Source organism: Pseudophryne corroboree, chromosome 11, assembly GCF_028390025.1.
Source record: "Pseudophryne corroboree isolate aPseCor3 chromosome 11, aPseCor3.hap2, whole genome shotgun sequence".
NCBI classification, from domain to species: Eukaryota; Metazoa; Chordata; class Amphibia; order Anura; family Myobatrachidae; genus Pseudophryne; species Pseudophryne corroboree.
Window position 1 is genome coordinate 249,485,779 of NC_086454.1, and position 23,556 is coordinate 249,509,334.

General features: G+C 40.3%; 29 non-coding genes across 29 annotated transcripts; all 29 read right to left on the minus strand.

The window, feature by feature from the left end:
- Positions 1–161: 161 nt before the first annotated feature.
- Positions 162–233, minus strand: TRNAD-GUC (transfer RNA aspartic acid (anticodon GUC)). Its single transcript has one exon. It is a non-coding gene; the product is annotated as a tRNA-Asp (tRNA).
- Positions 234–978: 745 nt separating this feature from the next.
- TRNAD-GUC (transfer RNA aspartic acid (anticodon GUC)) lies at positions 979–1,050 on the minus strand. Its single transcript has one exon. It is a non-coding gene; the product is annotated as a tRNA-Asp (tRNA).
- Positions 1,051–1,795: 745 nt separating this feature from the next.
- On the minus strand, positions 1,796–1,867 carry TRNAD-GUC (transfer RNA aspartic acid (anticodon GUC)). The gene has a single exon. It is a non-coding gene; the product is annotated as a tRNA-Asp (tRNA).
- Positions 1,868–2,612: 745 nt separating this feature from the next.
- TRNAD-GUC (transfer RNA aspartic acid (anticodon GUC)) lies at positions 2,613–2,684 on the minus strand. Its single transcript has one exon. It is a non-coding gene; the product is annotated as a tRNA-Asp (tRNA).
- A 745-nt stretch (positions 2,685–3,429) lies between these two features.
- TRNAD-GUC (transfer RNA aspartic acid (anticodon GUC)) lies at positions 3,430–3,501 on the minus strand. Its single transcript has one exon. It is a non-coding gene; the product is annotated as a tRNA-Asp (tRNA).
- A 745-nt stretch (positions 3,502–4,246) lies between these two features.
- Positions 4,247–4,318, minus strand: TRNAD-GUC (transfer RNA aspartic acid (anticodon GUC)). The gene has a single exon. It is a non-coding gene; the product is annotated as a tRNA-Asp (tRNA).
- A 745-nt stretch (positions 4,319–5,063) lies between these two features.
- On the minus strand, positions 5,064–5,135 carry TRNAD-GUC (transfer RNA aspartic acid (anticodon GUC)). The gene has a single exon. It is a non-coding gene; the product is annotated as a tRNA-Asp (tRNA).
- Positions 5,136–5,880: 745 nt separating this feature from the next.
- TRNAD-GUC (transfer RNA aspartic acid (anticodon GUC)) lies at positions 5,881–5,952 on the minus strand. Its single transcript has one exon. It is a non-coding gene; the product is annotated as a tRNA-Asp (tRNA).
- A 745-nt stretch (positions 5,953–6,697) lies between these two features.
- TRNAD-GUC (transfer RNA aspartic acid (anticodon GUC)) lies at positions 6,698–6,769 on the minus strand. The gene has a single exon. It is a non-coding gene; the product is annotated as a tRNA-Asp (tRNA).
- Positions 6,770–7,514: 745 nt separating this feature from the next.
- TRNAD-GUC (transfer RNA aspartic acid (anticodon GUC)) lies at positions 7,515–7,586 on the minus strand. Its single transcript has one exon. It is a non-coding gene; the product is annotated as a tRNA-Asp (tRNA).
- Positions 7,587–8,331: 745 nt separating this feature from the next.
- Positions 8,332–8,403, minus strand: TRNAD-GUC (transfer RNA aspartic acid (anticodon GUC)). Its single transcript has one exon. It is a non-coding gene; the product is annotated as a tRNA-Asp (tRNA).
- Positions 8,404–9,148: 745 nt separating this feature from the next.
- Positions 9,149–9,220, minus strand: TRNAD-GUC (transfer RNA aspartic acid (anticodon GUC)). The gene has a single exon. It is a non-coding gene; the product is annotated as a tRNA-Asp (tRNA).
- A 745-nt stretch (positions 9,221–9,965) lies between these two features.
- TRNAD-GUC (transfer RNA aspartic acid (anticodon GUC)) lies at positions 9,966–10,037 on the minus strand. The gene has a single exon. It is a non-coding gene; the product is annotated as a tRNA-Asp (tRNA).
- Positions 10,038–10,782: 745 nt separating this feature from the next.
- On the minus strand, positions 10,783–10,854 carry TRNAD-GUC (transfer RNA aspartic acid (anticodon GUC)). The gene has a single exon. It is a non-coding gene; the product is annotated as a tRNA-Asp (tRNA).
- Positions 10,855–11,599: 745 nt separating this feature from the next.
- TRNAD-GUC (transfer RNA aspartic acid (anticodon GUC)) lies at positions 11,600–11,671 on the minus strand. Its single transcript has one exon. It is a non-coding gene; the product is annotated as a tRNA-Asp (tRNA).
- A 745-nt stretch (positions 11,672–12,416) lies between these two features.
- TRNAD-GUC (transfer RNA aspartic acid (anticodon GUC)) lies at positions 12,417–12,488 on the minus strand. Its single transcript has one exon. It is a non-coding gene; the product is annotated as a tRNA-Asp (tRNA).
- Positions 12,489–13,233: 745 nt separating this feature from the next.
- TRNAD-GUC (transfer RNA aspartic acid (anticodon GUC)) lies at positions 13,234–13,305 on the minus strand. Its single transcript has one exon. It is a non-coding gene; the product is annotated as a tRNA-Asp (tRNA).
- Positions 13,306–14,050: 745 nt separating this feature from the next.
- On the minus strand, positions 14,051–14,122 carry TRNAD-GUC (transfer RNA aspartic acid (anticodon GUC)). Its single transcript has one exon. It is a non-coding gene; the product is annotated as a tRNA-Asp (tRNA).
- Positions 14,123–14,867: 745 nt separating this feature from the next.
- On the minus strand, positions 14,868–14,939 carry TRNAD-GUC (transfer RNA aspartic acid (anticodon GUC)). The gene has a single exon. It is a non-coding gene; the product is annotated as a tRNA-Asp (tRNA).
- Positions 14,940–15,684: 745 nt separating this feature from the next.
- TRNAD-GUC (transfer RNA aspartic acid (anticodon GUC)) lies at positions 15,685–15,756 on the minus strand. Its single transcript has one exon. It is a non-coding gene; the product is annotated as a tRNA-Asp (tRNA).
- Positions 15,757–16,501: 745 nt separating this feature from the next.
- TRNAD-GUC (transfer RNA aspartic acid (anticodon GUC)) lies at positions 16,502–16,573 on the minus strand. Its single transcript has one exon. It is a non-coding gene; the product is annotated as a tRNA-Asp (tRNA).
- A 745-nt stretch (positions 16,574–17,318) lies between these two features.
- On the minus strand, positions 17,319–17,390 carry TRNAD-GUC (transfer RNA aspartic acid (anticodon GUC)). The gene has a single exon. It is a non-coding gene; the product is annotated as a tRNA-Asp (tRNA).
- A 745-nt stretch (positions 17,391–18,135) lies between these two features.
- TRNAD-GUC (transfer RNA aspartic acid (anticodon GUC)) lies at positions 18,136–18,207 on the minus strand. Its single transcript has one exon. It is a non-coding gene; the product is annotated as a tRNA-Asp (tRNA).
- A 745-nt stretch (positions 18,208–18,952) lies between these two features.
- On the minus strand, positions 18,953–19,024 carry TRNAD-GUC (transfer RNA aspartic acid (anticodon GUC)). The gene has a single exon. It is a non-coding gene; the product is annotated as a tRNA-Asp (tRNA).
- A 745-nt stretch (positions 19,025–19,769) lies between these two features.
- TRNAD-GUC (transfer RNA aspartic acid (anticodon GUC)) lies at positions 19,770–19,841 on the minus strand. Its single transcript has one exon. It is a non-coding gene; the product is annotated as a tRNA-Asp (tRNA).
- A 745-nt stretch (positions 19,842–20,586) lies between these two features.
- On the minus strand, positions 20,587–20,658 carry TRNAD-GUC (transfer RNA aspartic acid (anticodon GUC)). Its single transcript has one exon. It is a non-coding gene; the product is annotated as a tRNA-Asp (tRNA).
- A 745-nt stretch (positions 20,659–21,403) lies between these two features.
- TRNAD-GUC (transfer RNA aspartic acid (anticodon GUC)) lies at positions 21,404–21,475 on the minus strand. Its single transcript has one exon. It is a non-coding gene; the product is annotated as a tRNA-Asp (tRNA).
- A 745-nt stretch (positions 21,476–22,220) lies between these two features.
- Positions 22,221–22,292, minus strand: TRNAD-GUC (transfer RNA aspartic acid (anticodon GUC)). Its single transcript has one exon. It is a non-coding gene; the product is annotated as a tRNA-Asp (tRNA).
- Positions 22,293–23,037: 745 nt separating this feature from the next.
- TRNAD-GUC (transfer RNA aspartic acid (anticodon GUC)) lies at positions 23,038–23,109 on the minus strand. Its single transcript has one exon. It is a non-coding gene; the product is annotated as a tRNA-Asp (tRNA).
- Positions 23,110–23,556: the final 447 nt, after the last annotated feature.

Consider the following 23,556-nt stretch of genomic DNA (forward strand, 5'->3'; position numbering starts at 1 on the left):
ACACCCAAACTAAAAACGAGGCTATGCAATTGGTGTTTCTGGTTCTTTCTTATGCTCTCAAAATCAAGTGGTATATTTTTCACGCTACAATTGGATTCGGACTTTGATTCTCCATAACCTTGAGCAATGAATCTCTGAACCTGATAAAAACTTGCAATGTTCTCCCCGTCGGGGAATCGAACCCCGGTCTCCCGCGTGACAGGCGGGTATACTCACCACTATACTAACGAGGACTAACTTGGTGAATCTGCAGGCAAAATTGGAGCTGAAAATACACCCAAAAACATGTCAGGGTGAGGTCTCGAGATGCGTCTGTGTCATTGGCCACAGAGATTATGTGCTACATGTTATCAAGCTAACATAAAACCCTAAATAAGAAGCAGATAAAAAGATTTATTTTTGTCTCAGCTGAAACAAAGACTACAATACCACTTTGCAAAAAAGATAGTCATTTCAATTAAAAACCTTTTTCTGTTATCCTCTACTGGTCGGTAATGGCCAGGAAGCTTACATGATATCGGTCTACCTATCTCACTTACTATACAGTTACTCCCTTTGAAAGTAGGGGATGCAAGTCCATTTTAGCCTGCAATTCATAGGAAAAGACACTTCTCTCTCAGTCTATACTCTGTAGGCATACAATAGTTTCAGCTTTGCTTCATTGATGTGATGTCATAATCAGGTTTAGCTCACAAGAGACTTGTCCACTACATAGCTGTCTCCTGTGTTACAGCATGAGCCAATTGTAAGAGGATGATATGCAAATATTGTAATGCACAAAAACAGTACATGCCATGCTAGATAAAAGCAAGGGGTGATACCCAAACTAAAAACAAGGCTATGCAATTGGTGTTTCTGGTTCTTTCTTATGCTCTCAAAATCAAGTGGTATATTTTTCACGCTACAATTGGATTCGGACTTTGATTCTCCATAACCTTGAGCAACGAATCTCTGAACCTGATAAAAACTTGCAATGTTCTCCCCGTCGGGGAATCGAACCCCGGTCTCCCGCGTGACAGGCGGGGATACTCACCACTATACTAACGAGGACTAACTTGGTGAATTTGCAGGCAAAATTGGAGCTGAAAATACACCCAAAAACATGTCAGGGTGAGGTCTCGAGATGCGTCTGTGTCATTGGCCACAGAGATTATGTGCTACATGTTATCAAGCTAACATAAAACCCTAAATAAGAAGCAGATAAAAAGATTTATTTTTGTCTCAGCTGAAACAAAGACTACAATACCACTTTGCAAAAAAAATAGTCATTTCAATTAAAAACCTTTTTCTGTTATCCTCTACTGGTCGGTAATGGCCAGGAAGCTTACATGATATCGGTCTATCTATCTCACTTACTATACAGTTACTCCCTTTGAAAGTAGGGGATGCAAGTCCATTTTAGCCTGCAATCCATAGGAAAAGACACTTCTCTCTCAGTCTATACTCTGTAGGCATACAATAGTTTCAGCTTTGCTTCATTGATGTGATGTCATAATCAGGTTTAGCTCACAAGAGACTTGTCCACTACATAGCTGTCTCCTGTGTTACAGCGTGAGCCAATTTTAAGAGGATGATATGCAAATATTGTAATGCACAAAAACAGTACATGCCATGCTAGATAAAAGCAAGGGGTGACTCCCAAACTAAAAACGAGGCTATGCAATTGGTGTTTCTGGTTCTTTCTTATGCTCTCAAAATCAAGTGGTATATTTTTCATGCTACAATTGGATTCGGACTTTGATTCTCCATAACCTTGAGCAACGAATCTCTGAACCTGATAAAAACTTGCAATGTTCTCCCCGTCGGGGAATCGAACCCCGGTCTCCCGCGTGACAGGTGGGGATACTCACCACTATACTAACGAGGACTAACTTGGTGAATCTGCAGGCAAAATTGGAGCTGAAAATACACCCAAAAACATGTCAGGGTGAGGTCTCGAGATGCGTCTGTGTCATTGGCCACAGAGATTATGTGCTACATGTTATCAAGCTAACATAAAACCCTAAATAAGAAGCAGATAAAAAGATTTATTTTTGTCTCAGCTGAAACAAAGACTACAATACCACTTTGCAAAAAAGATAGTCATTTCAATTAAAAACCTTTTTCTGTTATCCTCTACTGGTCGGTAATGGCCAGGAAGCTTACATGATATCGGTCTACCTATCTCACTTACTATACAGTTACTCCATTTGAAAGTAGGGGATGCAAGTCCATTTTAGCCTGCAATTCATAGGAAAAGACACTTCTCTCTCAGTCTATACTCTGTAGGCATACAATAGTTTCAGCTTTGCTACATTGATGTGATGTCATAATCAGGTTTAGCTCACAAGAGACTTGTCCACTACATAGCTGTCTCCTGTGTTACAGCATGAGCCAATTGTAAGAGGATGATATGCAAATATTGTAATGCACAAAAACAGTACATGCCATGCTAGATAAAAGCAAGGGGTGATACCCAAACTAAAAACAAGGCTATGCAATTGGTGTTTCTGGTTCTTTCTTATGCTCTCAAAATCAAGTGGTATATTTTTCACGCTACAATTGGATTCGGACTTTGATTCTCCATAACCTTGAGCAACGAATCTCTGAACCTGATAAAAACTTGCAATGTTCTCCCCGTCGGGGAATCGAACCCCGGTCTCCCGCGTGACAGGCGGGGATACTCACCACTATACTAACGAGGACTAACTTGGTGAATCTGCAGGCAAAATTGGAGCTGAAAATACACCCAAAAACATGTCAGGGTGAGGTCTCGAGATGCGTCTGTGTCATTGGCCACAGAGATTATGTGCTACATGTTATCAACCTAACATAAAACCCTAAATAAGAAGCAGATAAAAAGATTTATTTTTGTCTCAGCTGAAACAAAGACTACAATACAACTTTGCAAAAAAGATAGTCATTTCAATTAAAAACCTTTTTCTGTTATCCTCTACTGGTCGGTCATGGCCAGGAAGCTTACATGATATTGGTCTATCTATCTCACTTACTATACAGTTACTCCCTTTGAAAGTAGGGGATGCAAGTCCATTTTAGCCTGCAATCCATAGGAAAAGACACTTCTCTCTCAGTCTATACTCTGTAGGCATACAATAGTTTCAGCTTTGCTTCATTGATGTGATGTCATAATCAGGTTTAGCTCACAAGAGACTTGTCCACTACATAGCTGTCTCCTGTGTTACAGCGTGAGCCAATTTTAAGAGGATGATATGCAAATATTGTAATGCACAAAAACAGTACATGCCATGCTAGATAAAAGCAAGGGGTGACACCCAAACTAAAAACGAGGCTATGCAATTGGTGTTTCTGGTTCTTTCTTATGCTCTCAAAATCAAGTGGTATATTTTTCACGCTACAATTGGATTCGGACTTTGATTCTCCATAACCTTGAGCAACGAATCTCTGAACCTGATAAAAACTTGCAATGTTCTCCCCGTCGGGGAATCGAACCCCGGTCTCCCGCGTGACAGGCGGGGATACTCACCACTATACTAACGAGGACTAACTTGGTGAATCTGCAGGCAAAATTGGAGCTGAAAATACACCCAAAAACATGTCAGGGTGAGGTCTCGAGATGCGTCTGTGTCATTGGCCACAGAGATTATGTGCTACATGTTATCAAGCTAACATAAAACCCTAAATAAGAAGCAGATAAAAAGATTTATTTTTGTCTCAGCTGAAACAAAGACTACAATACCACTTTGCAAAAAAGATAGTCATTTCAATTAAAAACCTTTTTCTGTTATCCTCTACTGGTCGGTAATGGCCAGGAAGCTTACATGATATCGGTCTACCTATCTCACTTACTATACAGTTACTCCCTTTGAAAGTAGGGGATGCAAGTCCATTTTAGCCTGCAATTCATAGGAAAAGACACTTCTCTCTCAGTCTATACTCTGTAGGCATACAATAGTATCAGCTTTGCTTCATTGATGTGATGTCATAATCAGGTTTAGCTCACAAGAGACTTGTCCACTACATAGCTGTCTCCTGTGTTACAGCGTGAGCCAATTTTAAGAGGATGATATGCAAATATTGTAATGCACAAAAACAGTACATGCCATGCTAGATAAAAGCAAGGGGTGACACCCAAACTAAAAACAAGGCTATGCAATTGGTGTTTCTGGTTCTTTCTTATGCTCTAAAAATCAAGTGGTATATTTTACACGCTACAATTGGATTCGGACTTTGATTCTCCATAACCTTGAGCAACGAATCTCTGAACCTGATAAAAACTTGCAATGTTCTCCCCGTCGGGGAATCGAACCCCGGTCTCCCGCGTGACAGGCGGGGATACTCACCACTATACTAACGAGGACTAACTTGGTGAATCTGCAGGCAAAATTGGAGCTGAAAATACACCCAAAAACATGTCAGGGTGAGGTCTCGAGATGCGTCTGTGTCATTGGCCACAGAGATTATGTGCTACATGTTATCAAGCTAACATAAAACCCTAAATAAGAAGCAGATAAAAAGATTTATTTTTGTCTCAGCTGAAACAAAGACTACAATACAACTTTGCAAAAAAGATAGTTATTTCAATTAAAAACCTTTTTCTGTTATCCTCTACTGGTCGGTAATGGCCAGGAAGCTTACATGATATCGGTCTATCTATCTCACTTACTATACAGTTACTCCCTTTGAAAGTAGGGGATGCAAGTCCATTTTAGCCTGCAATCCATAGGAAAAGACACTTCTCTCTCAGTCTATACTCTGTAGGCATACAATAGTATCAGCTTTGCTTCATTGATGTGATGTCATAATCAGGTTTAGCTCACAAGAGACTTGTCCACTACATAGCTGTCTCCTGTGTTACAGCGTGAGCCAATTTTAAGAGGATGATATGCAAATATTGTAATGCACAAAAACAGTACATGCCATGCTAGATAAAAGCAAGGGGTGACACCCAAACTAAAAACGAGGCTATGCAATTGGTGTTTCTGGTTCTTTCTTATGCTCTCAAAATCAAGTGGTATATTTTTCACGCTACAATTGGATTCGGACTTTGATTCTCCATAACCTTGAGCAACGAATCTCTGAACCTGATAAAAACTTGCAATGTTCTCCCCGTCGGGGAATCGAACCCCGGTCTCCCGCGTGACAGGCGGGGATACTCACCACTATACTAACGAGGACTAACTTGGTGAATCTGCAGGCAAAATTGGAGCTGAAAATACACCCAAAAACATGTCAGGGTGAGGTCTCGAGATGCGTCTGTGTCATTGGCCACAGAGATTATGTGCTACATGTTATCAAGCTAACATAAAACCCTAAATAAGAAGCAGATAAAAAGATTTATTTTTGTCTCAGCTGAAACAAAGACTACAATACCACTTTGCAAAAAAGATAGTCATTTCAATTAAAAACCTTTTTCTGTTATCCTCTACTGGTCGGTAATGGCCAGGAAGCTTACATGATATCGGTCTACCTATCTCACTTACTATACAGTTACTCCCTTTGAAAGTAGGAGATGCAAGTCCATTTTAGCCTGCAATTCATAGGAAAAGACACTTCTCTCTCAGTCTATACTCTGTAGGCATACAATAGTTTCAGCTTTGCTTCATTGATGTGATGTCATAATCAGGTTTAGCTCACAAGAGACTTGTCCACTACATAGCTGTCTCCTGTGTTACAGCGTGAGCCAATTTTAAGAGGATGATATGCAAATATTGTAATGCACAAAAACAGTACATGCCATGCTAGATAAAAGCAAGGGGTGACACCCAAACTAAAAACGAGGCTATGCAATTGGTGTTTCTGGTTCTTTCTTATGCTCTAAAAATCAAGTGGTATATTTTACACGCTACAATTGGATTCGGACTTTGATTCTCCATAACCTTGAGCAACGAATCTCTGAACCTGATAAAAACTTGCAATGTTCTCCCCGTCGGGGAATCGAACCCCGGTCTCCCGCGTGACAGGCGGGGATACTCACCACTATACTAACGAGGACTAACTTGGTGAATCTGCAGGCAAAATTGGAGCTGAAAATACACCCAAAAACATGTCAGGGTGAGGTCTCGAGATGAGTCTGTGTCATTGGCCACAGAGATTATGTGCTACATGTTATCAAGCTAACATAAAACCCTAAATAAGAAGCAGATAAAAAGATTTATTTTTGTCTCAGCTGAAACAAAGACTACAATACAACTTTGCAAAAAAGATAGTTATTTCAATTAAAAACCTTTTTCTGTTATCCTCTACTGGTCGGTAATGGCCAGGAAGCTTACATGATATCGGTCTATCTATCTCACTTACTATACAGTTACTCCCTTTGAAAGTAGGGGATGCAAGTCCATTTTAGCCTGCAATCCATAGGAAAAGACACTTCTCTCTCAGTCTATACTCTGTAGGCATACAATAGTATCAGCTTTGCTTCATTGATGTGATGTCATAATCAGGTTTAGCTCACAAGAGACTTGTCCACTACATAGCTGTCTCCTGTGTTACAGCGTGAGCCAATTTTAAGAGGATGATATGCAAATATTGTAATGCACAAAAACAGTACATGCCATGCTAGATAAAAGCAAGGGGTGACACCCAAACTAAAAACGAGGCTATGCAATTGGTGTTTCTGGTTCTTTCTTATGCTCTCAAAATCAAGTGGTATATTTTTCACGCTACAATTGGATTCGGACTTTGATTCTCCATAACCTTGAGCAACGAATCTCTGAACCTGATAAAAACTTGCAATGTTCTCCCCGTCGGGGAATCGAACCCCGGTCTCCCGCGTGACAGGCGGGGATACTCACCACTATACTAACGAGGACTAACTTGGTGAATCTGCAGGCAAAATTGGAGCTGAAAATACACCCAAAAACATGTCAGGGTGAGGTCTCGAGATGCGTCTGTGTCATTGGCCACAGAGATTATGTGCTACATGTTATCAAGCTAACATAAAACCCTAAATAAGAAGCAGATAAAAAGATTTATTTTTGTCTCAGCTGAAACAAAGACTACAATACCACTTTGCAAAAAAGATAGTCATTTCAATTAAAAACCTTTTTCTGTTATCCTCTACTGGTCGGTAATGGCCAGGAAGCTTACATGATATCGGTCTACCTATCTCACTTACTATACAGTTACTCCCTTTGAAAGTAGGGGATGCAAGTCCATTTTAGCCTGCAATTCATAGGAAAAGACACTTCTCTCTCAGTCTATACTCTGTAGGCATACAATAGTTTCAGCTTTGCTACATTGATGTGATGTCATAATCAGGTTTAGCTCACAAGAGACTTGTCCACTACATAGCTGTCTCCTGTGTTACAGCATGAGCCAATTGTAAGAGGATGATATGCAAATATTGTAATGCACAAAAACAGTACATGCCATGCTAGATAAAAGCAAGGGGTGATACCCAAACTAAAAACGAGGCTATGCAATTGGTGTTTCTGGTTCTTTCTTATGCTCTCAAAATCAAGTAGTATATTTTTCACGCTACAATTGGATTCGGACTTTGATTCTCCATAACCTTGAGCAACGAATCTCTGAACCTGATAAAAACTTGCAATGTTCTCCCCGTCGGGGAATCGAACCCCGGTCTCCCGCGTGACAGGCGGGGATACTCACCACTATACTAACGAGGACTAACTTGGTGAATCTGCAGGCAAAATTGGAGCTGAAAATACACCCAAAAACATGTCAGGGTGAGGTCTCGAGATGCGTCTGTGTCATTGGCCACAGAGATTATGTGCTACATGTTATCAAGCTAACATAAAACCCTAAATAAGAAGCAGATAAAAAGATTTATTTTTGTCTCAGCTGAAACAAAGACTACAATACCACTTTGCAAAAAAGATAGTCATTTCAATTAAAAACCTTTTTCTGTTATCCTCTTCTGGTCGGTAATGGCCAGGAAGCTTACATGATATCGGTCTATCTATCTCACTTACTATACAGTTACTCCCTTTGAAAGTAGGGGATGCAAGTCCATTTTAGCCTGCAATCCATAGGAAAAGACACTTCTCTCTCAGTCTATACTCTGTAGGCATACAATAGTTTCAGCTTTGCTTCATTGATGTGATGTCATAATCAGGTTTAGCTCACAAGAGACTTGTCCACTACATAGCTGTCTCCTGTGTTACAGCGTGAGCCAATTTTAAGAGGATGATATGCAAATATTGTAATGCACAAAAACAGTACATGCCATGCTAGATAAAAGCAAGGGGTGACACCCAAACTAAAAACGAGGCTATGCAATTGGTGTTTCTGGTTCTTTCTTATGCTCTCAAAATCAAGTGGTATATTTTTCACGCTACAATTGGATTCGGACTTTGATTCTCCATAACCTTGAGCAACGAATCTCTGAACCTGATAAAAACTTGCAATGTTCTCCCCGTCGGGGAATCGAACCCCGGTCTCCCGCGTGACAGGCGGGGATACTCACCACTATACTAACGAGGACTAACTTGGTGAGTCTGCAGGCAAAATTGGAGCTGAAAATACACCCAAAAACATGTCAGGGTGAGGTCTCGAGATGCGTCTGTGTCATTGGCCACAGAGATTATGTGCTACATGTTATCAAGCTAACATAAAACCCTAAATAAGAAGCAGATAAAAAGATTTATTTTTGTCTCAGCTGAAACAAAGACTACAATACCACTTTGCAAAAAAGATAGTCATTTCAATTAAAAACCTTTTTCTGTTATCCTCTACTGGTCGGTAATGGCCAGGAAGCTTACATGATATCGGTCTACCTATCTCACTTACTATACAGTTACTCCCTTTGAAAGTAGGGGATGCAAGTCCATTTTAGCCTGCAATTCATAGGAAAAGACACTTCTCTCTCAGTCTATACTCTGTAGGCATACAATAGTTTCAGCTTTGCTACATTGATGTGATGTCATAATCAGGTTTAGCTCACAAGAGACTTGTCCACTACATAGCTGTCTCCTGTGTTACAGCATGAGCCAATTGTAAGAGGATGATATGCAAATATTGTAATGCACAAAAACAGTACATGCCATGCTAGATAAAAGCAAGGGGTGATACCCAAACTAAAAACGAGGCTATGCAATTGGTGTTTCTGGTTCTTTCTTATGCTCTCAAAATCAAGTGGTATATTTTTCACGCTACAATTGGATTCGGACTTTGATTCTCCATAACCTTGAGCAACGAATCTCTGAACCTGATAAAAACTTGCAATGTTCTCCCCGTCGGGGAATCGAACCCCGGTCTCCCGCGTGACAGGCGGGGATACTCACCACTATACTAACGAGGACTAACTTGGTGAATCTGCAGGCAAAATTGGAGCTGAAAATACACCCAAAAACATGTCAGGGTGAGGTCTCGAGATGCGTCTGTGTCATTGGCCACAGAGATTATGTGCTACATGTTATCAACCTAACATAAAACCCTAAATAAGAAGCAGATAAAAAGATTTATTTTTGTCTCAGCTGAAACAAAGACTACAATACAACTTTGCAAAAAAGATAGTCATTTCAATTAAAAACCTTTTTCTGTTATCCTCTACTGGTCGGTCATGGCCAGGAAGCTTACATGATATTGGTCTATCTATCTCACTTACTATACAGTTACTCCCTTTGAAAGTAGGGGATGCAAGTCCATTTTAGCCTGCAATCCATAGGAAAAGACACTTCTCTCTCAGTCTATACTCTGTAGGCATACAATAGTATCAGCTTTGCTTCATTGATGTGATGTCATAATCAGGTTTAGCTCACAAGAGACTTGTCCACTACATAGCTGTCTCCTGTGTTACAGCGTGAGCCAATTTTAAGAGGATGATATGCAAATATTGTAATGCACAAAAACAGTACATGCCATGCTAGATAAAAGCAAGGGGTGACACCCAAACTAAAAACGAGGCTATGCAATTGGTGTTTCTGGTTCTTTCTTATGCTCTCAAAATCAAGTGGTATATTTTTCACGCTACAATTGGATTCGGACTTTGATTCTCCATAACCTTGAGCAACGAATCTCTGAACCTGATAAAAACTTGCAATGTTCTCCCCGTCGGGGAATCGAACCCCGGTCTCCCGCGTGACAGGCGGGGATACTCACCACTATACTAACGAGGACTAACTTGGTGAATCTGCAGGCAAAATTGGAGCTGAAAATACACCCAAAAACATGTCAGGGTGAGGTCTCGAGATGCGTCTGTGTCATTGGCCAAAGAGATTATGTGCTACATGTTATCAAGCTAACATAAAACCCTAAATAAGAAGCAGATAAAAAGATTTATTTTTGTCTCAGCTGAAACAAAGACTACAATACAACTTTGCAAAAAAGATAGTTATTTCAATTAAAAACCTTTTTCTGTTATCCTCTACTGGTCGGTCATGGCCAGGAAGCTTACATGATATCGGTCTATCTATCTCACTTACTATACAGTTACTCCCTTTGAAAGTAGGGGATGCAAGTCCATTTTAGCCTGCAATCCATAGGAAAAGACACTTCTCTCTCAGTCTATACTCTGTAGGCATACAATAGTTTCAGCTTTGCTTCATTGATGTGATGTCATAATCAGGTTTAGCTCACAAGAGACTTGTCCACTACATAGCTGTCTCCTGTGTTACAGCGTGAGCCAATTTTAAGAGGATGATATGCAAATATTGTAATGCACAAAAACAGTACATGCCATGCTAGATAAAAGCAAGGGGTGACACCCAAACTAAAAACGAGGCTATGCAATTGGTGTTTCTGGTTCTTTCTTATGCTCTCAAAATCAAGTGGTATATTTTTCACGCTACAATTGGATTCGGACTTTGATTCTCCATAACCTTGAGCAACGAATCTCTGAACCTGATAAAAACTTGCAATGTTCTCCCCGTCGGGGAATCGAACCCCGGTCTCCCGCGTGACAGGCGGGGATACTCACCACTATACTAACGAGGACTAACTTGGTGAATCTGCAGGCAAAATTGGAGCTGAAAATACACCCAAAAACATGTCAGGGTGAGGTCTCGAGATGCGTCTGTGTCATTGGCCACAGAGATTATGTGCTACATGTTATCAAGCTAACATAAAACCCTAAATAAGAAGCAGATAAAAAGATTTATTTTTGTCTCAGCTGAAACAAAGACTACAATACCACTTTGCAAAAAAGATAGTCATTTCAATTAAAAACCTTTTTCTGTTATCCTCTACTGGTCGGTAATGGCCAGGAAGCTTACATGATATCGGTCTACCTATCTCACTTACTATACAGTTACTCCCTTTGAAAGTAGGGGATGCAAGTCCATTTTAGCCTGCAATTCATAGGAAAAGACACTTCTCTCTCAGTCTATACTCTGTAGGCATACAATAGTATCAGCTTTGCTTCATTGATGTGATGTCATAATCAGGTTTAGCTCACAAGAGACTTGTCCACTACATAGCTGTCTCCTGTGTTACAGCGTGAGCCAATTTTAAGAGGATGATATGCAAATATTGTAATGCACAAAAACAGTACATGCCATGCTAGATAAAAGCAAGGGGTGACACCCAAACTAAAAACGAGGCTATGCAATTGGTGTTTCTGGTTCTTTCTTATGCTCTCAAAATCAAGTGGTATATTTTACACGCTACAATTGGATTCGGACTTTGATTCTCCATAACCTTGAGCAACGAATCTCTGAACCTGATAAAAACTTGCAATGTTCTCCCCGTCGGGGAATCGAACCCCGGTCTCCCGCGTGACAGGCGGGGATACTCACCACTATACTAACGAGGACTAACTTGGTGAATCTGCAGGCAAAATTGGAGCTGAAAATACACCCAAAAACATGTCAGGGTGAGGTCTCGAGATGCGTCTGTGTCATTGGCCACAGAGATTATGTGCTACATGTTATCAAGCTAACATAAAACCCTAAATAAGAAGCAGATAAAAAGATTTATTTTTGTCTCAGCTGAAACAAAGACTACAATACCACTTTGCAAAAAAGATAGTCATTTCAATTAAAAACCTTTTTCTGTTATCCTCTACTGGTCGGTAATGGCCAGGAAGCTTACATGATATCGGTCTACCTATCTCACTTACTATACAGTTACTCCCTTTGAAAGTAGGGGATGCAAGTCCATTTTAGCCTGCAATTCATAGGAAAAGACACTTCTCTCTCAGTCTATACTCTGTAGGCATACAATAGTTTCAGCTTTGCTACATTGATGTGATGTCATAATCAGGTTTAGCTCACAAGAGACTTGTCCACTACATAGCTGTCTCCTGTGTTACAGCATGAGCCAATTGTAAGAGGATGATATGCAAATATTGTAATGCACAAAAACAGTACATGCCATGCTAGATAAAAGCAAGGGGTGATACCCAAACTAAAAACGAGGCTATGCAATTGGTGTTTCTGGTTCTTTCTTATGCTCTCAAAATCAAGTGGTATATTTTTCACGCTACAATTGGATTCGGACTTTGATTCTCCATAACCTTGAGCAACGAATCTCTGAACCTGATAAAAACTTGCAATGTTCTCCCCGTCGGGGAATCGAACCCCGGTCTCCCGCGTGACAGGCGGGGATACTCACCACTATACTAACGAGGACTAACTTGGTGAATCTGCAGGCAAAATTGGAGCTGAAAATACACCCAAAAACATGTCAGGGTGAGGTCTCGAGATGCGTCTGTGTCATTGGCCACAGAGATTATGTGCTACATGTTATCAAGCTAACATAAAACCCTAAATAAGAAGCAGATAAAAAGATTTATTTTTGTCTCAGCTGAAACAAAGACTACAATACCACTTTGCAAAAAAGATAGTCATTTCAATTAAAAACCTTTTTCTGTTATCCTCTTCTGGTCGGTAATGGCCAGGAAGCTTACATGATATCGGTCTATCTATCTCACTTACTATACAGTTACTCCCTTTGAAAGTAGGGGATGCAAGTCCATTTTAGCCTGCAATCCATAGGAAAAGAAACTTCTCTCTCAGTATATACTCTGTAGGCATACAATAGTTTCAGCTTTGCTTCATTGATGTGATGTCATAATCAGGTTTAGCTCACAAGAGACTTGTCCACTACATAGCTGTCTCCTGTGTTACAGCATGAGCCAATTGTAAGAGGATGATATGCAAATATTGTAATGCACAAAAACAGTACATGCCATGCTAGATAAAAGCAAGGGGTGATACCCAAACTAAAAACGAGGCTATGCAATTGGTGTTTCTGGTTCTTTCTTATGCTCTCAAAATCAAGTGGTATATTTTTCACGCTACAATTGGATTCGGACTTTGATTCTCCATAACCTTGAGCAACGAATCTCTGAACCTGATAAAAACTTGCAATGTTCTCCCCGTCGGGGAATCGAACCCCGGTCTCCCGCGTGACAGGCGGGGATACTCACCACTATACTAACGAGGACTAACTTGGTGAATCTGCAGGCAAAATTGGAGCTGAAAATACACCCAAAAACATGTCAGGGTGAGGTCTCGAGATGCGTCTGTGTCATTGGCCACAGAGATTATGTGCTACATGTTATCAAGCTAACATAAAACCCTAAATAAGAAGCAGATAAAAAGATTTATTTTTGTCTCAGCTGAAACAAAGACTACAATACCACTTTGCAAAAAAGATAGTCATTTCAATTAAAAACCTTTTTCTGTTATCCTCTTCTGGTCGGTAATGGCCAGGAAGCTTACATGATATCGGTCTATCTATCTCACTTACTATACAGTTACTCCCTTTGAAAGTAGGGGATGCAAGTCCATTTTAGCCTGCAATCCATAGGAAAAGAAACTTCTCTCTCAGTATATACTCTGTAGGCATACAATAGTTTCAGCTTTGCTTCATTGATGTGATGTCATAATCAGGTTTAGCTCACAAGAGACTTGTCCACTACATAGCTGTCTCCTGTGTTACAGCGTGAGCCAATTTTAAGAGGATGATATGCAAATATTGTAATGCACAAAAACAGTACATGCCATGCTAGATAAAAGCAAGGGGTGACACCCAAACTAAAAACGAGGCTATGCAATTGGTGTTTCTGGTTCTTTCTTATGCTCTAAAAATCAAGTGGTATATTTTACACGCTACAATTGGATTCGGACTTTGATTCTCCATAACCTTGAGCAACGAATCTCTGAACCTGATAAAAACTTGCAATGTTCTCCCCATCGGGGAATCGAACCCCGGTCTCCCGCGTGACAGGCGGGGATACTCACCACTATACTAACGAGGACTAACTTGGTGAATCTGCAGGCAAAATTGGAGCTGAAAATACACCCAAAAACATGTCAGGGTGAGGTCTCGAGATGCGTCTGTGTCATTGGCCACAGAGATTATGTGCTACATGTTATCAAGCTAACATAAAACCCTAAATAAGAAGCAGATAAAAAGATTTATTTTTGTCTCAGCTGAAACAAAGACTACAATACAACTTTGCAAAAAAGATAGTTATTTCAATTAAAAACCTTTTTCTGTTATCCTCTACTGGTCGGTAATGGCCAGGAAGCTTACATGATATCGGTCTATCTATCTCACTTACTATACAGTTACTCCCTTTGAAAGTAGGGGATGCAAGTCCATTTTAGCCTGCAATCCATAGGAAAAGACACTTCTCTCTCAGTCTATACTCTGTAGGCATACAATAGTATCAGCTTTGCTTCATTGATGTGATGTCATAATCAGGTTTAGCTCACAAGAGACTTGTCCACTACATAGCTGTCTCCTGTGTTACAGCGTGAGCCAATTTTAAGAGGATGATATGCAAATATTGTAATGCACAAAAACAGTACATGCCATGCTAGATAAAAGCAAGGGGTGACACCCAAACTAAAAACGAGGCTATGCAATTGGTGTTTCTGGTTCTTTCTTATGCTCTCAAAATCAAGTGGTATATTTTTCACGCTACAATTGGATTCGGACTTTGATTCTCCATAACCTTGAGCAACGAATCTCTGAACCTGATAAAAACTTGCAATGTTCTCCCCGTCGGGGAATCGAACCCCGGTCTCCCGCGTGACAGGCGGGGATACTCACCACTATACTAACGAGGACTAACTTGGTGAATCTGCAGGCAAAATTGGAGCTGAAAATACACCCAAAAACATGTCAGGGTGAGGTCTCGAGATGCGTCTGTGTCATTGGCCACAGAGATTATGTGCTACATGTTATCAAGCTAACATAAAACCCTAAATAAGAAGCAGATAAAAAGATTTATTTTTGTCTCAGCTGAAACAAAGACTACAATACCACTTTGCAAAAAAGATAGTCATTTCAATTAAAAACCTTTTTCTGTTATCCTCTACTGGTCGGTAATGGCCAGGAAGCTTACATGATATCGGTCTACCTATCTCACTTACTATACAGTTACTCCCTTTGAAAGTAGGGGATGCAAGTCCATTTTAGCCTGCAATTCATAGGAAAAGACACTTCTCTCTCAGTCTATACTCTGTAGGCATACAATAGTATCAGCTTTGCTTCATTGATGTGATGTCATAATCAGGTTTAGCTCACAAGAGACTTGTCCACTACATAGCTGTCTCCTGTGTTACAGCGTGAGCCAATTTTAAGAGGATGATATGCAAATATTGTAATGCACAAAAACAGTACATGCCATGCTAGATAAAAGCAAGGGGTGACACCCAAACTAAAAACGAGGCTATGCAATTGGTGTTTCTGGTTCTTTCTTATGCTCTAAAAATCAAGTGGTATATTTTACACGCTACAATTGGATTCGGACTTTGATTCTCCATAACCTTGAGCAACGAATCTCTGAACCTGATAAAAACTTGCAATGTTCTCCCCGTCGGGGAGTCGAACCCCGGTCTCCCGCGTGACAGGCGGGGATACTCACCACTATACTAACGAGGACTAACTTGGTGAATCTGCAGGCAAAATTGGAGCTGAAAATACACCCAAAAACATGTCAGGGTGAGGTCTCGAGATGCGTCTGTGTCATTGGCCACAGAGATTATGTGCTACATGTTATCAAGCTAACATAAAACCCTAAATAAGAAGCAGATAAAAAGATTTATTTTTGTCTCAGCTGAAACAAAGACTACAATACAACTTTGCAAAAAAGATAGTTATTTCAATTAAAAACCTTTTTCTGTTATCCTCTACTGGTCGGTAATGGCCAGGAAGCTTACATGATATCGGTCTATCTATCTCACTTACTATACAGTTACTCCCTTTGAAAGTAGGGGATGCAAGTCCATTTTAGCCTGCAATCCATAGGAAAAGACACTTCTCTCTCAGTCTATACTCTGTAGGCATACAATAGTATCAGCTTTGCTTCATTGATGTGATGTCATAATCAGGTTTAGCTCACAAGAGACTTGTCCACTACATAGCTGTCTCCTGTGTTACAGCGTGAGCCAATTTTAAGAGGATGATATGCAAATATTGTAATGCACAAAAACAGTACATGCCATGCTAGATAAAAGCAAGGGGTGACACCCAAACTAAAAACGAGGCTATGCAATTGGTGTTTCTGGTTCTTTCTTATGCTCTCAAAATCAAGTGGTATATTTTTCACGCTACAATTGGATTCGGACTTTGATTCTCCATAACCTTGAGCAACGAATCTCTGAACCTGATAAAAACTTGCAATGTTCTCCCCGTCGGGGAATCGAACCCCGGTCTCCCGCGTGACAGGCGGGGATACTCACCACTATACTAACGAGGACTAACTTGGTGAATCTGCAGGCAAAATTGGAGCTGAAAATACACCCAAAAACATGTCAGGGTGAGGTCTCGAGATGCGTCTGTGTCATTGGCCACAGAGATTATGTGCTACATGTTATCAAGCTAACATAAAACCCTAAATAAGAAGCAGATAAAAAGATTTATTTTTGTCTCAGCTGAAACAAAGACTACAATACCACTTTGCAAAAAAGATAGTCATTTCAATTAAAAACCTTTTTCTGTTATCCTCTACTGGTCGGTAATGGCCAGGAAGCTTACATGATATCGGTCTACCTATCTCACTTACTATACAGTTACTCCCTTTGAAAGTAGGGGATGCAAGTCCATTTTAGCCTGCAATTCATAGGAAAAGACACTTCTCTCTCAGTCTATACTCTGTAGGCATACAATAGTTTCAGCTTTGCTACATTGATGTGATGTCATAATCAGGTTTAGCTCACAAGAGACTTGTCCACTACATAGCTGTCTCCTGTGTTACAGCATGAGCCAATTGTAAGAGGATGATATGCAAATATTGTAATGCACAAAAACAGTACATGCCATGCTAGATAAAAGCAAGGGGTGATACCCAAACTAAAAACGAGGCTATGCAATTGGTGTTTCTGGTTCTTTCTTATGCTCTCAAAATCAAGTGGTATATTTTTCACGCTACAATTGGATTCGGACTTTGATTCTCCATAACCTTGAGCAACGAATCTCTGAACCTGATAAAAACTTGCAATGTTCTCCCCGTCGGGGAATCGAACCCCGGTCTCCCGCGTGACAGGCAGGGATACTCACCACTATACTAACGAGGACTAACTTGGTGAATCTGCAGGCAAAATTGGAGCTGAAAATACACCCAAAAACATGTCAGGGTGAGGTCTCGAGATGCGTCTGTGTCATTGGCCACAGAGATTATGTGCTACATGTTATCAAGCTAACATAAAACCCTAAATAAGAAGCAGATAAAAAGATTTATTTTTGTCTCAGCTGAAACAAAGACTACAATACCACTTTGCAAAAAAGATAGTCATTTCAATTAAAAACCTTTTTCTGTTATCCTCTTCTGGTCGGTAATGGCCAGGAAGCTTACATGATATCGGTCTATCTATCTCACTTACTATACAGTTACTCCCTTTGAAAGTAGGGGATGCAAGTCCATTTTAGCCTGCAATCCATAGGAAAAGACACTTCTCTCTCAGTCTATACTCTGTAGGCATACAATAGTTTCAGCTTTGCTTCATTGATGTGATGTCATAATCAGGTTTAGCTCACAAGAGACTTGTCCACTACATAGCTGTCTCCTGTGTTACAGCGTGAGCCAATTTTAAGAGGATGATATGCAAATATTGTAATGCACAAAAACAGTACATGCCATGCTAGATAAAAGCAAGGGGTGACACCCAAACTAAAAACGAGGCTATGCAATTGGTGTTTCTGGTTCTTTCTTATGCTCTCAAAATCAAGTGGTATATTTTTCACGCTACAATTGGATTCGGACTTTGATTCTCCATAACCTTGAGCAACGAATCTCTGAACCTGATAAAAACTTGCAATGTTCTCCCCGTCGGGGAATCGAACCCCGGTCTCCCGCGTGACAGGCAGGGATACTCACCACTATACTAACGAGGACTAACTTGGTGAATCTGCAGGCAAAATTGGAGCTGAAAATACACCCAAAAACATGTCAGGGTGAGGTCTCGAGATGCGTCTGTGTCATTGGCCACAGAGATTATGTGCTACATGTTATCAAGCTAACATAAAACCCTAAATAAGAAGCAGATAAAAAGATTTATTTTTGTCTCAGCTGAAACAAAGACTACAATACCACTTTGCAAAAAAGATAGTCATTTCAATTAAAAACCTTTTTCTGTTATCCTCTTCTGGTCGGTAATGGCCAGGAAGCTTACATGATATCGGTCTATCTATCTCACTTACTATACAGTTACTCCCTTTGAAAGTAGGGGATGCAAGTCCATTTTAGCCTGCAATCCATAGGAAAAGAAACTTCTCTCTCAGTATATACTCTGTAGGCATACAATAGTTTCAGCTTTGCTTCATTGATGTGATGTCATAATCAGGTTTAGCTCACAAGAGACTTGTCCACTACATAGCTGTCTCCTGTGTTACAGCGTGAGCCAATTTTAAGAGGATGATATGCAAATATTGTAATGCACAAAAACAGTACATGCCATGCTAGATAAAAGCAAGGGGTGACACCCAAACTAAAAACGAGGCTATGCAATTGGTGTTTCTGGTTCTTTCTTATGCTCTAAAAATCAAGTGGTATATTTTACACGCTACAATTGGATTCGGACTTTGATTCTCCATAACCTTGAGCAACGAATCTCTGAACCTGATAAAAACTTGCAATGTTCTCCCCATCGGGGAATCGAACCCCGGTCTCCCGCGTGACAGGCGGGGATACTCACCACTATACTAACGAGGACTAACTTGGTGAATCTGCAGGCAAAATTGGAGCTGAAAATACACCCAAAAACATGTCAGGGTGAGGTCTCGAGATGCGTCTGTGTCATTGGCCACAGAGATTATGTGCTACATGTTATCAAGCTAACATAAAACCCTAAATAAGAAGCAGATAAAAAGATTTATTTTTGTCTCAGCTGAAACAAAGACTACAATACAACTTTGCAAAAAAGATAGTTATTTCAATTAAAAACCTTTTTCTGTTATCCTCTACTGGTCGGTAATGGCCAGGAAGCTTACATGATATCGGTCTATCTATCTCACTTACTATACAGTTACTCCCTTTGAAAGTAGGGGATGCAAGTCCATTTTAGCCTGCAATCCATAGGAAAAGACACTTCTCTCTCAGTCTATACTCTGTAGGCATACAATAGTATCAGCTTTGCTTCATTGATGTGATGTCATAATCAGGTTTAGCTCACAAGAGACTTGTCCACTACATAGCTGTCTCCTGTGTTACAGCGTGAGCCAATTTTAAGAGGATGATATGCAAATATTGTAATGCACAAAAACAGTACATGCCATGCTAGATAAAAGCAAGGGGTGACACCCAAACTAAAAACGAGGCTATGCAATTGGTGTTTCTGGTTCTTTCTTATGCTCTCAAAATCAAGTGGTATATTTTTCACGCTACAATTGGATTCGGACTTTGATTCTCCATAACCTTGAGCAACGAATCTCTGAACCTGATAAAAACTTGCAATGTTCTCCCCGTCGGGGAATCGAACCCCGGTCTCCCGCGTGACAGGCGGGGATACTCACCACTATACTAACGAGGACTAACTTGGTGAATCTGCAGGCAAAATTGGAGCTGAAAATACACCCAAAAACATGTCAGGGTGAGGTCTCGAGATGCGTCTGTGTCATTGGCCACAGAGATTATGTGCTACATGTTATCAAGCTAACATAAAACCCTAAATAAGAAGCAGATAAAAAGATTTATTTTTGTCTCAGCTGAAACAAAGACTACAATACCACTTTGCAAAAAAGATAGTCATTTCAATTAAAAACCTTTTTCTGTTATCCTCTACTGGTCGGTAATGGCCAGGAAGCTTACATGATATCGGTCTACCTATCTCACTTACTATACAGTTACTCCCTTTGAAAGTAGGGGATGCAAGTCCATTTTAGCCTGCAATTCATAGGAAAAGACACTTCTCTCTCAGTCTATACTCTGTAGGCATACAATAGTATCAGCTTTGCTTCATTGATGTGATGTCATAATCAGGTTTAGCTCACAAGAGACTTGTCCACTACATAGCTGTCTCCTGTGTTACAGCGTGAGCCAATTTTAAGAGGATGATATGCAAATATTGTAATGCACAAAAACAGTACATGCCATGCTAGATAAAAGCAAGGGGTGACACCCAAACTAAAAACGAGGCTATGCAATTGGTGTTTCTGGTTCTTTCTTATGCTCTCAAAATCAAGTGGTATATTTTTCACGCTACAATTGGATTCGGACTTTGATTCTCCATAACCTTGAGCAACGAATCTCTGAACCTGATAAAAACTTGCAATGTTCTCCCCGTCGGGGAATCGAACCCCGGTCTCCCGCGTGACAGGCGGGGATACTCACCACTATACTAACGAGGACTAACTTGGTGAATCTGCAGGCAAAATTGGAGCTGAAAATACACCCAAAAACATGTCAGGGTGAGGTCTCGAGATGCGTCTGTGTCATTGGCCACAGAGATTATGTGCTACATGTTATCAAGCTAACATAAAACCCTAAATAAGAAGCAGATAAAAAGATTTATTTTTGTCTCAGCTGAAACAAAGACTACAATACCACTTTGCAAAAAAGATAGTCATTTCAATTAAAAACCTTTTTCTGTTATCCTCTACTGGTCGGTAATGGCCAGGAAGCTTACATGATATCGGTCTACCTATCTCACTTACTATACAGTTACTCCCTTTGAAAGTAGGGGATGCAAGTCCATTTTAGCCTGCAATTCATAGGAAAAGACACTTCTCTCTCAGTCTATACTCTGTAGGCATACAATAGTTTCAGCTTTGCTACATTGATGTGATGTCATAATCAGGTTTAGCTCACAAGAGACTTGTCCACTACATAGCTGTCTCCTGTGTTACAGCATGAGCCAATTGTAAGAGGATGATATGCAAATATTGTAATGCACAAAAACAGTACATGCCATGCTAGATAAAAGCAAGGGGTGATACCCAAACTAAAAACGAGGCTATGCAATTGGTGTTTCTGGTTCTTTCTTATGCTCTCAAAATCAAGTGGTATATTTTTCACGCTACAATTGGATTCGGACTTTGATTCTCCATAACCTTGAGCAACGAATCTCTGAACCTGATAAAAACTTGCAATGTTCTCCCCGTCGGGGAATCGAACCCCGGTCTCCCGCGTGACAGGCAGGGATACTCACCACTATACTAACGAGGACTAACTTGGTGAATCTGCAGGCAAAATTGGAGCTGAAAATACACCCAAAAACATGTCAGGGTGAGGTCTCGAGATGCGTCTGTGTCATTGGCCACAGAGATTATGTGCTACATGTTATCAAGCTAACATAAAACCCTAAATAAGAAGCAGATAAAAAGATTTATTTTTGTCTCAGCTGAAACAAAGACTACAATACCACTTTGCAAAAAAGATAGTCATTTCAATTAAAAACCTTTTTCTGTTATCCTCTTCTGGTCGGTAATGGCCAGGAAGCTTACATGATATCGGTCTATCTATCTCACTTACTATACAGTTACTCCCTTTGAAAGTAGGGGATGCAAGTCCATTTTAGCCTGCAATCCATAGGAAAAGACACTTCTCTCTCAGTCTATACTCTGTAGGCATACAATAGTTTCAGCTTTGCTTCATTGATGTGATGTCATAATCAGGTTTAGCTCACAAGAGACTTGTCCACTACATAGCTGTCTCCTGTGTTACAGCGTGAGCCAATTTTAAGAGGATGATATGCAAATATTGTAATGCACAAAAACAGTACATGCCATGCTAGATAAAAGCAAGGGGTGACACCCAAACTAAAAACGAGGCTATGCAATTGGTGTTTCTGGTTCTTTCTTATGCTCTCAAAATCAAGTGGTATATTTTTCACGCTACAATTGGATTCGGACTTTGATTCTCCATAACCTTGAGCAACGAATCTCTGAACCTGATAAAAACTTGCAATGTTCTCCCCGTCGGGGAATCGAACCCCGGTCTCCCGCGTGACAGGCGGGGATACTCACCACTATACTAACGAGGACTAACTTGGTGAATCTGCAGGCAAAATTGGAGCTGAAAATACACCCAAAAACATGTCAGGGTGAGGTCTCGAGATGCGTCTGTGTCATTGGCCACAGAGATTATGTGCTACATGTTATCAAGCTAACATAAAACCCTAAATAAGAAGCAGATAAAAAGATTTATTTTTGTCTCAGCTGAAACAAAGACTACAATACCACTTTGCAAAAAAGATAGTCATTTCAATTAAAAACCTTTTTCTGTTATCCTCTACTGGTCGGTAATGGCCAGGAAGCTTACATGATATCGGTCTACCTATCTCACTTACTATACAGTTACTCCCTTTGAAAGTAGGGGATGCAAGTCCATTTTAGCCTGCAATTCATAGGAAAAGACACTTCTCTCTCAGTCTATACTCTGTAGGCATACAATAGTTTCAGCTTTGCTACATTGATGTGATGTCATAATCAGGTTTAGCTCACAAGAGACTTGTCCACTACATAGCTGTCTCCTGTGTTACAGCATGAGCCAATTGTAAGAGGATGATATGCAAATATTGTAATGCACAAAAACAGTACATGCCATGCTAGATAAAAGCAAGGGGTGATACCCAAACTAAAAACGAGGCTATGCAATTGGTGTTTCTGGTTCTTTCTTATGCTCTCAAAATCAAGTGGTATATTTTTCACGCTACAATTGGATTCGGACTTTGATTCTCCATAACCTTGAGCAACGAATCTCTGAACCTGATAAAAACTTGCAATGTTCTCCCCGTCGGGGAATCGAACCCCGGTCTCCCGCGTGACAGGCAGGGATACTCACCACTATACTAACGAGGACTAACTTGGTGAATCTGCAGGCAAAATTGGAGCTGAAAATACACCCAAAAACATGTCAGGGTGAGGTCTCGAGATGCGTCTGTGTCATTGGCCACAGAGATTATGTGCTACATGTTATCAAGCTAACATAAAACCCTAAATAAGAAGCAGATAAAAAGATTTATTTTTGTCTCAGCTGAAACAAAGACTACAATACCACTTTGCAAAAAAGATAGTCATTTCAATTAAAAACCTTTTTCTGTTATCCTCTTCTGGTCGGTAATGGCCAGGAAGCTTACATGATATCGGTCTATCTATCTCACTTACTATACAGTTACTCCCTTTGAAAGTAGGGGATGCAAGTCCATTTTAGCCTGCAATCCATAGGAAAAGAAACTTCTCTCTCAGTATATACTCTGTAGGCATACAATAGTTTCAGCTTTGCTTCATTGATGTGATGTCATAATC